Consider the following 11,902-nt stretch of genomic DNA (forward strand, 5'->3'; position numbering starts at 1 on the left):
CTGTCACATTTTCTGCTCCAGCCACCTGCTGTAAGCTACTCTGCAAAAGAGAGTGAATCGAGCAAACTGATGACTCTGGTCAATCTGAAGACTATTATAACTTTTTGTGATAAAGGATTCAGTCTGTAAATTGTCTCTGTTCTTTTTAGTAGTTTTCGTATTGTTCTGTTTGTACTTTTTATTGCAGAAGAGATCTCTGGCCTCAATGTGAATAAAGGTTGTACCTGTATAAAAAATATTGAGTTAGGGTCTACATGCTACAGGCTCTCTAAGGCTGTAGAAAATAGCATCATGCAATGTTTACCAAATTCTTCCTTCACTGACAAATTATATTCACAGTACTTGATATTATTTATAACTGCTCTTCAACTGTTTGATTTGTGCATGTGAACAAACTTACGTTTTCCTCTACAGGCTACACTACTTTTGTTGTGATGATACATTCCACTGCTAACATAGCCTCAATAATCTGATTTTTGCATTTATTTCATCCAATTTCAGAAATGTCAAGCTCCTATCTGACACAAGTCTTCCACTGGATTGGTAAGTTATTCATCAAAGGCAGCAGGAAAGGGAAATCTGTCGATAAAAAGCAGCTCAATACAATATTCACAACAGCAGCGGTTGTTATACCAATCCTCAACAATGATGCAACCTTTAGAAATCTGTGCAAATAAAAACTTTTTGGTCATCTCCTGAAAAATGATCACTGTTGGTGCTCACATTTCTGTGGCTGCAATGGAGCTAATCAGAAAGTGTAAAACTTTTAAAAGTCAACTCTTCAATGTTAATGGGAACACTCTCACTCTCACAGGTGGGATTCCTCTCCACCTAAAGTTTACTTAGTGCAAATATTCTGGAAGCCACAGCTGCAAAAACATATCAAGAACATGATAAATTGAGTGTGTTACGGGTGTTTGACAGCACTGGATTTGCAAAGCACACAGAATATCCTTTGAATGGGTCATCATAAGGATTCAACACTGTAGATTTTAGTCCCCGACAGTTTTGGGATCAGCGCCCTTTGACGAACATTCGTCATTTAATTCATGCCAAAAAAAAAAAAAAAAAAAAGTGACCTTATTTTGACTTCACGTTCATATCAGCCTCCTTCTCTGGAGACAAAGCAGCACATTGTTGAGATACCTGTGTAATCATGAGAGTCTCTGGCGCCTCTTGCCTTTTGACCCCGGTTGTATTATCCACTCCACTCCTTCTCTGTCTTATCCAGAGTGTGTCCTGAGCAGGACTGTCAGCCTGGGCTCATGCTAAAGGCGCTGGAGCGAACCGAGCAGCATGACATAATGACCATGTAAAACTGACCTTGGCAGGGGATTCCTTTCTTAACACGCAACACCTACGCTATGTAGCGAGACACATCATTTAGTATTTGAGGTAATTTTCAGCAGGAGTACCAAGACCATGATGAATGACAGACCATATGTGCTCATTCTATTTCGCTAATTGCCATTTTGTAATTTTTCCTTCTGCTGTTCAGCCCAAACAAAGCAATAACATAGATACAGCACAAAATCCACCCGCTGACTTCTCAAGGCTGCGTCCTGAATTTGTCAAAGTGCTGTGGCAGTTGTCTGGCACTGGGAGTTGAGCTGGAGTCCTATTAGTCTCATACCTCTCTCTGTAACGCCTCCAACTTTACAGCAGGAGTTCCACCGAGTTAATAAAGGAGCTGGGAGCCTTCATGTAAAGCAGCTCTGTGGATGAACGACGTCTCACCGCAGTATAATGGTGCCTTTGTGAGGCGGTGGCAGTAATATGGAACTTCATCGGTCTGACGTGTCTGCCGGGGCCAAATTAACTTTGTCATCTAGTCTTTGTAAGGTGCTCGCCACATTTATCACTTAGCAGCATCAAGCCTATGCGCCAAAAATACTGTTTGCATATGGGTGTTTCAGTGTGAGTATATTAACATGGCTTTGATTGTGTGTGTGAAAGAAAGAGCTACAGATGCAATGAACAGAATCACGTTCGTTTGTTCAGCTCATTGGGAATTCCCCTGATGGTTTCCCTGTCTGTTGAGCTTTCCAAACGGATCCCTGTGCAAACAGTTTACAAATGGATTCAGCGAGTGTCTCACTTTGCCAGAAGATTTTTAACAGTGAGTCAGATACAGATAAGTTTATCAGGAAAAAAGCAGTCAGGTTTCTGGCTGCTTCATTGCATCTGCTCTGTTTTAAATTCCCTTTTAGTGAAAGGTAAATAATCCTAGAATAGTAATTCGCAGACTCACTTTTTCATTCACATCTCCCATTCAATTGACTGCCTGTCACAGCCACCGCAGCCAGTTATTGATAAGTCATTAACACACATTTCTCCAGTTAAGTCGACAGCCTGTCGTAACCTGTTGTCTTTATAATGAAAAATGACAATTGCGCACATCCCTTTGATTGATTAGCGCATGCAATTACTGTCTGGGCCATAGAGCTGCATGAAGAACAGCTCTGCCTCTGCTCCCGTCCGCAGCTACTCGGTGTGACATTTTAATCTACCGGCAGATTAATGGGACACTGGTGGAGTGGAGAATATTCCACTATTGATTCTTTTCTGATGAATCAAATGCTTCTGTTTTAGTGACAGGTTTACCATATATCTACCCAGGTCTGCCAGCTTTTTGTGTGTGTGTGTTTGAGTTTTTTGGGAGTGTGTGTTTCTGTGCATGTGCGTGTCTGCATTCCTCACAAAGACAGGACACCCACAGCGGCGTCAATGCTCTGTAAACAGGCTCATCAGATGTCTCCTGTTCCCTGCCTTAGTTCCATTAAAGCGGGCCGGGTCCTGGTCACAAATTTGTCTGTGGCTCAAGAGAGTCCTAAATTTTGTTGGAGGTGCCCACTGAGAAAAAGAAAGAAAAAAAGAAAAAGAAGAAAGAAGTGTTCCCTGGCTCTGCTGATTTACTACTCGACTTTAATTGGGTTGTAAAATCAAATCCAGAGTTGTTTCAGGAATGCCAAAATGTGATTCCTTGGCTTGTTTACAGGAGGAGCTCAGCAGTCAAGGACACAGACAGATAGTGAGTGAGAGAAAGTAAGATGGTAAGGGGGGAGGCAAAGTGATAGTGGGAGAGCAGGGAAGATAAAGGGCTTGTTAAAAGAGAGCGAGCAGGCAAAAGAATGGAGACAGATGGAGAAGAAGGGGATAGGAAGGGAGGAAGTTGAACTAAGTTTGGCCCATCATTTATAGGCCTGGCCTGCGCTGCTTCACTCTGATTAAAACCGCCTGTGATTTATTTCAGCCAATATGCCTTACCACGAAACAACCAGCGGCTCTGATGTGTGAGACAGAGAGAGGGAAGGCCCACACAGAAACCAGCCTGGCAGCGCGCAGCCACTGTACAAACTCAGCTGCAGGATACATACACATGTAGCAAAACAGACGCGCAGTCGGCTGCAAGGGCCGATGTTGAAGTTGGAATTAACAGCCTAGAGAAGAGGGTTTACAACCCAAACGTTGTGGGCCTTTAACACATCCACAAACACAAACAGTGCATATTTTCCTCTCGCGTAGTGAAAATAAATGACGACGGTGAGGCAGAATTTTCCAGCCACGCTCACCCAAGCCTTGTTAGCGGCTGGACGGGGCGGTGGAAGCCGAAAAGGATTTGAGGATTTTATCGGCGACAAGGGGCTAATTTGCACATGATTAAGAAAACACACAGTGTAAAGTCTCTCAGCGACACGAGAGATTCAGAGGTGAGTCCAGGCATTGGAGGGGTTGACACTGAAAACGAATGGGAGAAAGAGAAGGGGAGGGGGGGGGCATGGAGACAACAAACCTGCACTAAAAGACTTAAAGCGAAGTAACTTAAAGCAGCTTTTACTTACATTCATTACGGGTGATTACCATGATGGAGACATACACAGAGGCCCCACAGTTCTTTGGAATTTGTGTCTGATTTCTGTTAACATGGAGAAATAGATTAAGGCAAATATTTATCTCCATCTAATCCTAGAATCATTAAAATGTCGTTAGACGAGGATAAAATATTGAAAATCAATGGGAAAGCCATTGTTCATCGACTGGTAGTTCTAGTGTAAGCACAGCGACATTTTTATTTTCTAATGCTCCAGCTGAACTCCTGAACCCTCATTATCCATTTCCACTCAGTCCAAAATATCATCCCTCACCATGATCATTTACATATGCATCAGACTGGTATTATTTCTATTGTGATTATGAGACCCCTGCCTCACATCCGTTCCAAAGAGCACTTAGGGGTAATTAGGTGTAAAGCTTTGCAGGAAAAAAATGCCTTATATGGGGTGATATAAGGCAGTATTACACATGATTGCATATTAGTGTGGTTTTCTCCCCGCCCTGCCCCATCACTTTCTGTATCCGTCTCCATTTCTCTGTCTCTGTCTCACCCTTCCCTCGTTATTCCTCAGTCGTTGGGAAAGAACAATGTATTTCATTGCGGATGCTGATTCAACCTGCCTCCAGTGACCCCTCAATCAGCGAGCGAGACAAAGAAAGAGAGGAAAAAAGTGGAATAGCAAAAGTCAGCAAAGAAAAATGGTTCCTACAAGTTTGAAGAGCAAACATTTCTCTCTGAGGGCTGGGAAAGACTTAGTACAACTCCAAATCTACTTAATGCCCATCTCTGCTGTCTCTTAATCACCCTTTGTAGCTGGATAGAGAGTAAAATAGCCTAATCTACTGTACACCACTATTCTTTCTACCATTCAACACTCTAGGAGAACAGCAATACACAAGACAAATAAAGCCATAAAGGACAACAACCTCCCTTTGCTGTAAAAGTAAAAGTAGGCCAGCCACAAGGGGTAATGTCTCCACAGTTACAGCCAAAAAAAAAGACATAAACACCAGAGGCAGCCTGAGCTGACACTGAGGCTCAGTGATGTGCTACAAAATAGTTTACATTAGAAACATGGTGTTTCATTTAGCCAGATAAGCTCGGTTCAGAGGTCTTTGCGTGGGGCTCAGCCTTCCTTTGCTGTCAGTACAAAGCCAAGCTCAGAGGAGGAGGAGAGGAGGGGAGGAGGGGAGGAGGGGAGGTGAAAAAAAAGGGCAAGACAGGCTCTAATTAGCTATGCAAATCCCATGCACTGTCGGATTGAGTTTTGAAATGAAATTGGTCCTTTGGATCTTCTCAGCTTTTTTTTTTAAATCTCTGCCAATGTGACCAGTTAAGCAGGGGTGGCTTGAAATGGTGAGCAGAGAGGATGGAGAGGTTTCTTATTAGAATCCCTGCTTACTAGTCTGACTATAAGACCCCAGCGAGCAGTTATCCATACACTTGCTGCACACACACACACACACATACATACACATACACACACACACACCCACGCACTCACCCACCGCCCCTTTACACAACATGCACCTAAACACTGGGCTGTCAGGGAATGGAGGTTTCATCAGTTTTCTGTCCATTACAGCTCAGTGTTCCCATGGGGCTCCTAACCAGAGGCCTGAAACTGTTGCTGCTTGCTTCTGCAGAAAAACACAAAGACATGGAGGTGTGTATGGCACAGATCTGTACCATCTGCTGAAAAAATCTGAGCATACTTGAATATATATATATATATATATATATATATAGAGAGAGAGAGAGAGAGAGAGAGAGAGAGAGAGTAGATATAGCATTTGACAGTCTAGATTCAATATGTATGCTTTTGCTAATAAGATTTTAAAATGCTTGACTGCTTCCATCGCCAAAAATGCTAAACCTCAAACCTCAAAATGATTTTCGAGCTGACCGAGGAGTAAATTCAGTTATTCTACGACACAATGCATAACCCCGCTATGCAGGCTGTACCTAACAACTTAATTTCACAGTCAAAACTGTTCTCTTTTGCCAAGACATCATTAACCTCAAACAGCGTAGCTGAAATCCTAGCAGTGGCTGTGGTGAGTTTTTAGTGTCCTCAAGGGCCAGGGGTTAGAATTAAACCATGTAACAAGCCAAAATGTGGCTGTACATTAATAAAAAGTGGCCACCTCAATTTTCCCCCCTTACGACTAATCCTTAATACTTTAGGGTGCTGTCTGAGAAACAAGCCTCACATTGTGGTAAAAAAAAGCTTAAATCCCGGTGGTTTTGAAAGAGCACGTTGTTGCCCTCTCATAAAAGCTTGAATGTAATTGGACCAGTGCGTGTCCTAACCCCAATAGATCAAGGGTTAGCAAAGCAGGTATTCATTTGGCACGTCAGGGATTAATTGGCTCAGTACACTGGTCTGGCAGGGAATATGTGTCTGGATCAAAGTTCTGTCCTAATACGTGACTTGTAATTAGGTTCTTGAGAGGAAAAGAGCGGAGAGGAGAGAAGAAGCATTTCGGCTTGACGTTGATGAGTTAGAGCTGTGCATGACACAAGGCAGCCCCAGTGGAAAGCCTTCAGGTTTGTTTAGGGAGAACTGACATCTCTAGAAGTTGCCATATTGCAGCATTTGGAGACGTTCCATCTGTCTGCATCGCTGCACACTCATGCAAGTAATAAAGATTGATTTAAGTGTAATATAAACTGTTATATGGCGAGGGCACAATGTAAACAAAAGCTAAAATGAAAATATATCCGCAGTGTACACAGCGTATCTCAATCATAACACACGAATGCAGACTAAAACATGTCCTTTGCCCTTGAAGATGTTAATCCTCCATCTTGCTGGTTTCACCATGTTAGAGAAACATGGTAAAAGGAAACAAAGAGCCTCTACTTCTATTATACATAAATATTAAACCCTCCGAAGGCTGGCAGTCTGTGTCCCAGTTATCATAATTTGGTTTGACACTTTCCATTAATTACAACACAGTTTATCAAACAAACTGTGCATGAGAATGTTATACATGTTTGTTAAAATGTAATTGCATTTTATTATACATTGGCTCTTATTTTTATAGTTTTGGCCATCATTTCTAACACTATGTTAACCAAAGTCACTAGAAAGAAGTCAGATGGGGACTAAAGGACTAAAGTCTACAGTGGAGTTTTTACTTAAATGCTAAGATGCTAACATTCTCACAGCAACAATGCTAACATGCTGATGTTTAGCTGGTATCAGGTTTACCATGTTCACTTAGTTTGCATGTTAGGATGGTGGCATTTGTAAATTAGCATTAAACACTGAGTACATCTGATGGTAAAGTGATATGATTTAAAATTTTGACCTGATAATGATAACACTCACTTTATTTTATTCACTTATTTTATTGTATCTATGTCGTAAATGGTATTTTATTCTATTTTTTCTGTTGTTTTATTAAAAATTTCCTATTTTTCTAAAGTTATTATAGGTTTTAAATGTATTTTATTGTATCTCATTGTCAGCAGGAAGAAATACTTGATTTGTACTTTTTCTTTTTATCCCATCAGTCACCCGTGCTAAACAAATAAAGTTTGACTGATTGAAGTTTGATTGATGGAGGAAAAGATCACCAAAGTTCACAGTCTGGTGCCCGTGAACGTCTGTACTAAATTTCATGGCAATCCATCCGATAGTTGTTGAGATATTTCAGTCTGAACCAAAGTCATGGATCGACCGACCGACAGACCAACATTGCCATCCATAGAGCCACATCACTGGTGTGTCCAAAAAGACTAATTTAAGCTTTGGGCAGCTTTGGAGCTAAGAGGCCATTTGGCCAAACAAAGCAGTCCCACAACTACTCTATGTGTGGCAGAATATTGTCTCCGTTGCTACAGTACTTGAGCAACTGAGTTGTAAAAACGAGTTATAATCAAAGCTAAAAGCATAGAGTGCTGCAATTTCAAACTGGACAATGTAGTCAGACTGGCTTCATATGTCAGAATAATATGTGCTTCACCATCTTCAACAGCAGTGTAGTAAACAGTACAAAACTACACCCTCACAGGAGAATACGACATAGAGTAATTAGATGTTCTAGTGCATCACCAGTGCAGTTATTTTTACAATCAGAGGTGATGCACGACCATCCTAAAATAAAAGCCTTACCCTTCTTTTGCCCTGCTCAGTAAGTATACGGCCGCCCACAATTTCAAAGGCAAGATGGTAAATCAGCTATAAAGACTGTGACAGCTGAGGATCTTGTGTATGTGTGTGTGTGTGTGTGTGTGTGTGTACATTCACACACTGCATATGTACGCTCATGTGCAAAGGTTCATATTTGCTTGTGAGTGTTTGTGCATGTGTCTATCTGGGCCTGGACTGGGTGCGGCGTCTGTGGCCTGCAGACGAGACAGGGATTCATCTTGTCTGACTGCGGCTTATCACCGGACTGGCTGTCACCTAATGAGATATAGGCAACCCTGCATTTAAAACGTGAAGGACATAATAATAATAAAGAATAAAAATAAAAAAACATGCATGCACAGCAGAATGGCTAACCAATGATTTGCCTGGGCGAGTTTGAAGTCTGTCATAACGATGTTTTAGTTATAACTGTTTCACACTGTTTCCTTGTTGATTAGTAGCTGCACTAAGTAGAGTAAAAACACAGACAGGCATAACATCATTGTTTCTGCATTTAATTGTCTTCTTTGCTTTAGATCTAACACACTGTATTGTCACTGACTGGTGCTGGATGCATCAAGAAGCAGTTGAGACCCATCATGTTGACATTACTCTGAGCTTTGCTTGGAGTTCAGTCATTTCAAAGGGAAGAAGCAGGACTACAAAGGTTTGGAGCCCAATGAGCCATGTCCTCACACTAATCTTTCTAATGCCAAGAATGCCCAAACCACAGTGACAATGAGCGACAGTCCACATTCAGAGGCTCATCCCCATTAGCCGTCATTCTGCCTGTATCCATCGCCACATTCCTTTGTAGGCGGGGTGTCACGGGGACTACGCTAAATGTGATACATTAGGTGCCAGCGGGTAAACAGAGGCTACAAAAAATGTTATTAGTGCCCTCTACAACAGGATCTAATGGGGATCCAAATAAAGAGTAAAGGCTACAGCCTGTGTGTTGCAGTCTTTGGATTACTACATGACGTTGAGGGGCATTCTTTCCGAAGACGAGGGGACTAAAAGAAGGATGCCGCCAACTGCAGCGTGATCCCAGTTGATACAAAAGACCCTACAGAGTAAAGAGACCTAATCGGTGTTGCTTAAAGGACGGAAAAATGCACGTGTCTCTGTGTGTGTGTGTTTGTAAAGCTGATGTTTTTCCAGCCCATCTGGAGCCGTCACGGCCCTGTCTGTTGAGCCGTCACGGCCCTGTCTCCGTCCATGAAGCGGGCGGCTGTCCGCGACTGTGACGCAATGACAGCAGACATTGCCTTTGACTGACAAGGTGGGGTGGAAGCCGTGGTATTAAACAACAACAACGTCCCAGACTTTGGATCATACTATCTGGGTCTTTATGAGATGAATACATAAATAGTTCAGTAATTTGTTGGATATTACACATAAGAGTCAAACAGTTGTGAATAGGGAACGTTTCGAGACTAATGTCAGTTTTGCTGTGACATCATCAGTTTATGTAAATGCAGAAATTATTATAGCCCCACCTTTGTTGTTATTAGTGAACGCTGCTGACAAATCAGACAGCCTTTTCCCCCGCTAAAATCTGTATGCCCACCCATCGCTGCCATTAATCATGGCTAACAAACACTAAGTCGTCCCAAACGCGCCGGGCATGCAAGACGCCGATGACAAGCCTCATCCAAACAGACTCTGACATAAACTCCAGGATTTCCCAGGTGTGTGGGAGGCATGACATCACATTGCCTCCGTACGAACACAATGAGGACTTTGAGAGGTGCCGGTGAGAACAGTCAGCAAAACAAGCTCCGAGCCATACATCAACAAAAAAGGCCCCTTCTAAATAATATGGAAAGTGGAGATGAGAGCCAAAGCAGTTTGCAAGCAGCTGAATCCAGTTAACGCCTGGAAAAAATTATAGAAACATTTTGATGGGGGGGGCAGAGGGGAAACACCGATGTCTGACAATTTGGAGGGGTGTGTGTGTGTGATGACAGCTGAGGGGGGTATACATATTCAAAGAAACAATATTCTTTCTCACAGCGAGACTCTGTGTAGACATGGACTCCTGGCTTGTCTATTTTTTTTAATTTTTTTATTCCAAGACTCTGGAAACAACTGGGTGTTTGTGTGCAAGCCGTAAGCTGTCAGTTTTACCTTATTAAAATGTCATTGACTCTTAAACTGCATATTTATGCGGTGTTAACCAGCGCCTGATGGCAGAGCTTGCATATAGTTTTCGTTCTGGCTGGCAGGCTGAGTCAGACAGACTGTGTCACCCAGAGATAAGCTTTATTACACAATGTATGCACAGGGCCTGTTTGATTGATGCGTCTCCATTATTATTATGTTCTGGCTAGGTAATGTATTCCAGGCTTCCATAAAAGACCAGTCCTAAATTAGTTGTGTCAAATTGTGGCGGCAGAGGTGTTGGCCCTATCTCTCCTATCTTTACATCGAAATGAGGTTGCGCTGACATTGTGGTTGGGATGGAGGAAGAGAGGGGGAGCAGAGGGGATGTTCAGTGCAGTTGCAGCAGCAGGACAGTCAGCAAACCTGGATCCCAGTAAATGAAAGCTTTTTTTCCCCAGTCTCTATGGGAAACAGCCGTTCACTCCTCATTCTGGGGTAGTAATTAAAAAAGAGCAGGTTGAGTTCCTCCTGAATTCCAGCTGATCTATTTAACTCCTTGTTTCTAGGTGCCCCAAGCATCTCAATCATACACATAATTACTGTTTTCAAAGCGATGGCCCTGATTCCTCTTATGCATCTGCATTCCCCATCCTCATTATGTATGAAGGGGAGTTGACAGAACCTTGGCCGGGCTTTCGCTTTATCACCCTCTGTCATCCTATGAGTGGTAAAAGTGATATGATAGGTTGTGTTACGACACCATGTTTTATTCTCATTTCCCCTGTTTTGGCAGCTCATCGGAGTGAGATGGGATCTCTTCTTTTCGGTCAGACGCAAAGCTTTGCGGTGAGGTGTGTGAATGGAATGTAACATTTTGACCAGTTTGACAATTAGGAAGAAAATTGAGAAAGCATGGCACTTACACACATATGCACTGGTGCTGCATCTTTAGCCTGTGTGGGTGGAGACAGCAATATGTTTGGGGTATAGAGGGGAACACTCCAGGGAAACATCCACATACCTAACTGTTAGCCCAGATGTGGCTCTGTTCAGATTGTCAGAGCAGTCACATCTGTCTCGGCTCTGCGATCAGTACATGTGGGTGTCTCCATGTGTATAAATATGTCTGTGTGTGTCAGTTTCCCAGCATATGTGCCTGTGTACATGAGTCTGTCTGTGTGTACACTATTTGTCTGCACAGACACTGGCGCTGATGGATCTCAGTTAATGTTCTGCAGCACAGGGACCCTCATCCCTTAATAGCTTTAGCAGTTTCACCCAGTGAAGAGTCCACCTGACTTCAGCAAGACACAGGGTAGTTACTAGTCCAACAGTTGAGCAACATTTATGGCTTTGATGACTTCACTTACTCTGCAGTGATTAACTTTAAGTGACTTTGTAGTAAAGATAAACATTTAAGACCGAGTTTCACAGTTGAAGGTTGTGCTAGCCCAACCCAAAATGGAGGAAAAGGCGTTCAAATACAGACCGAATATACAGCTCTGATTGATTAATGCATTTGAAGTTTGCACATTGGCTGCAGACACCTTCCACCATTACATTAGCATTAGCAGCATGGCATTAAGCGCAATAAGGAAACACTGTCTTACCAGTCTTAAACTGGATGCATACTTTGCTATGAGCAACTTGTTGCCTTGAATATGGCAGCATCTGTCCAATCACCCCTCACTGAAATGGAACAGGTTGCTGGATTTCAAAACCTGTTTACTGTGATGGATGATGATTCTCTTCATTATGTTCTCCACCAATTTTACACATTAGAAAATGTGTTTACTAGTCATAGCAGTACTTTTCAG

The sequence above is a fragment of the Trachinotus anak genome, unplaced genomic scaffold, assembly GCF_046630095.1.
Source record: "Trachinotus anak isolate AG129_WGS33_773 ecotype Australia unplaced genomic scaffold, CSIRO_AGI_Tana_v1 ptg000025l, whole genome shotgun sequence".
Lineage (NCBI taxonomy): Eukaryota > Metazoa > Chordata > Actinopteri > Carangiformes > Carangidae > Trachinotus > Trachinotus anak.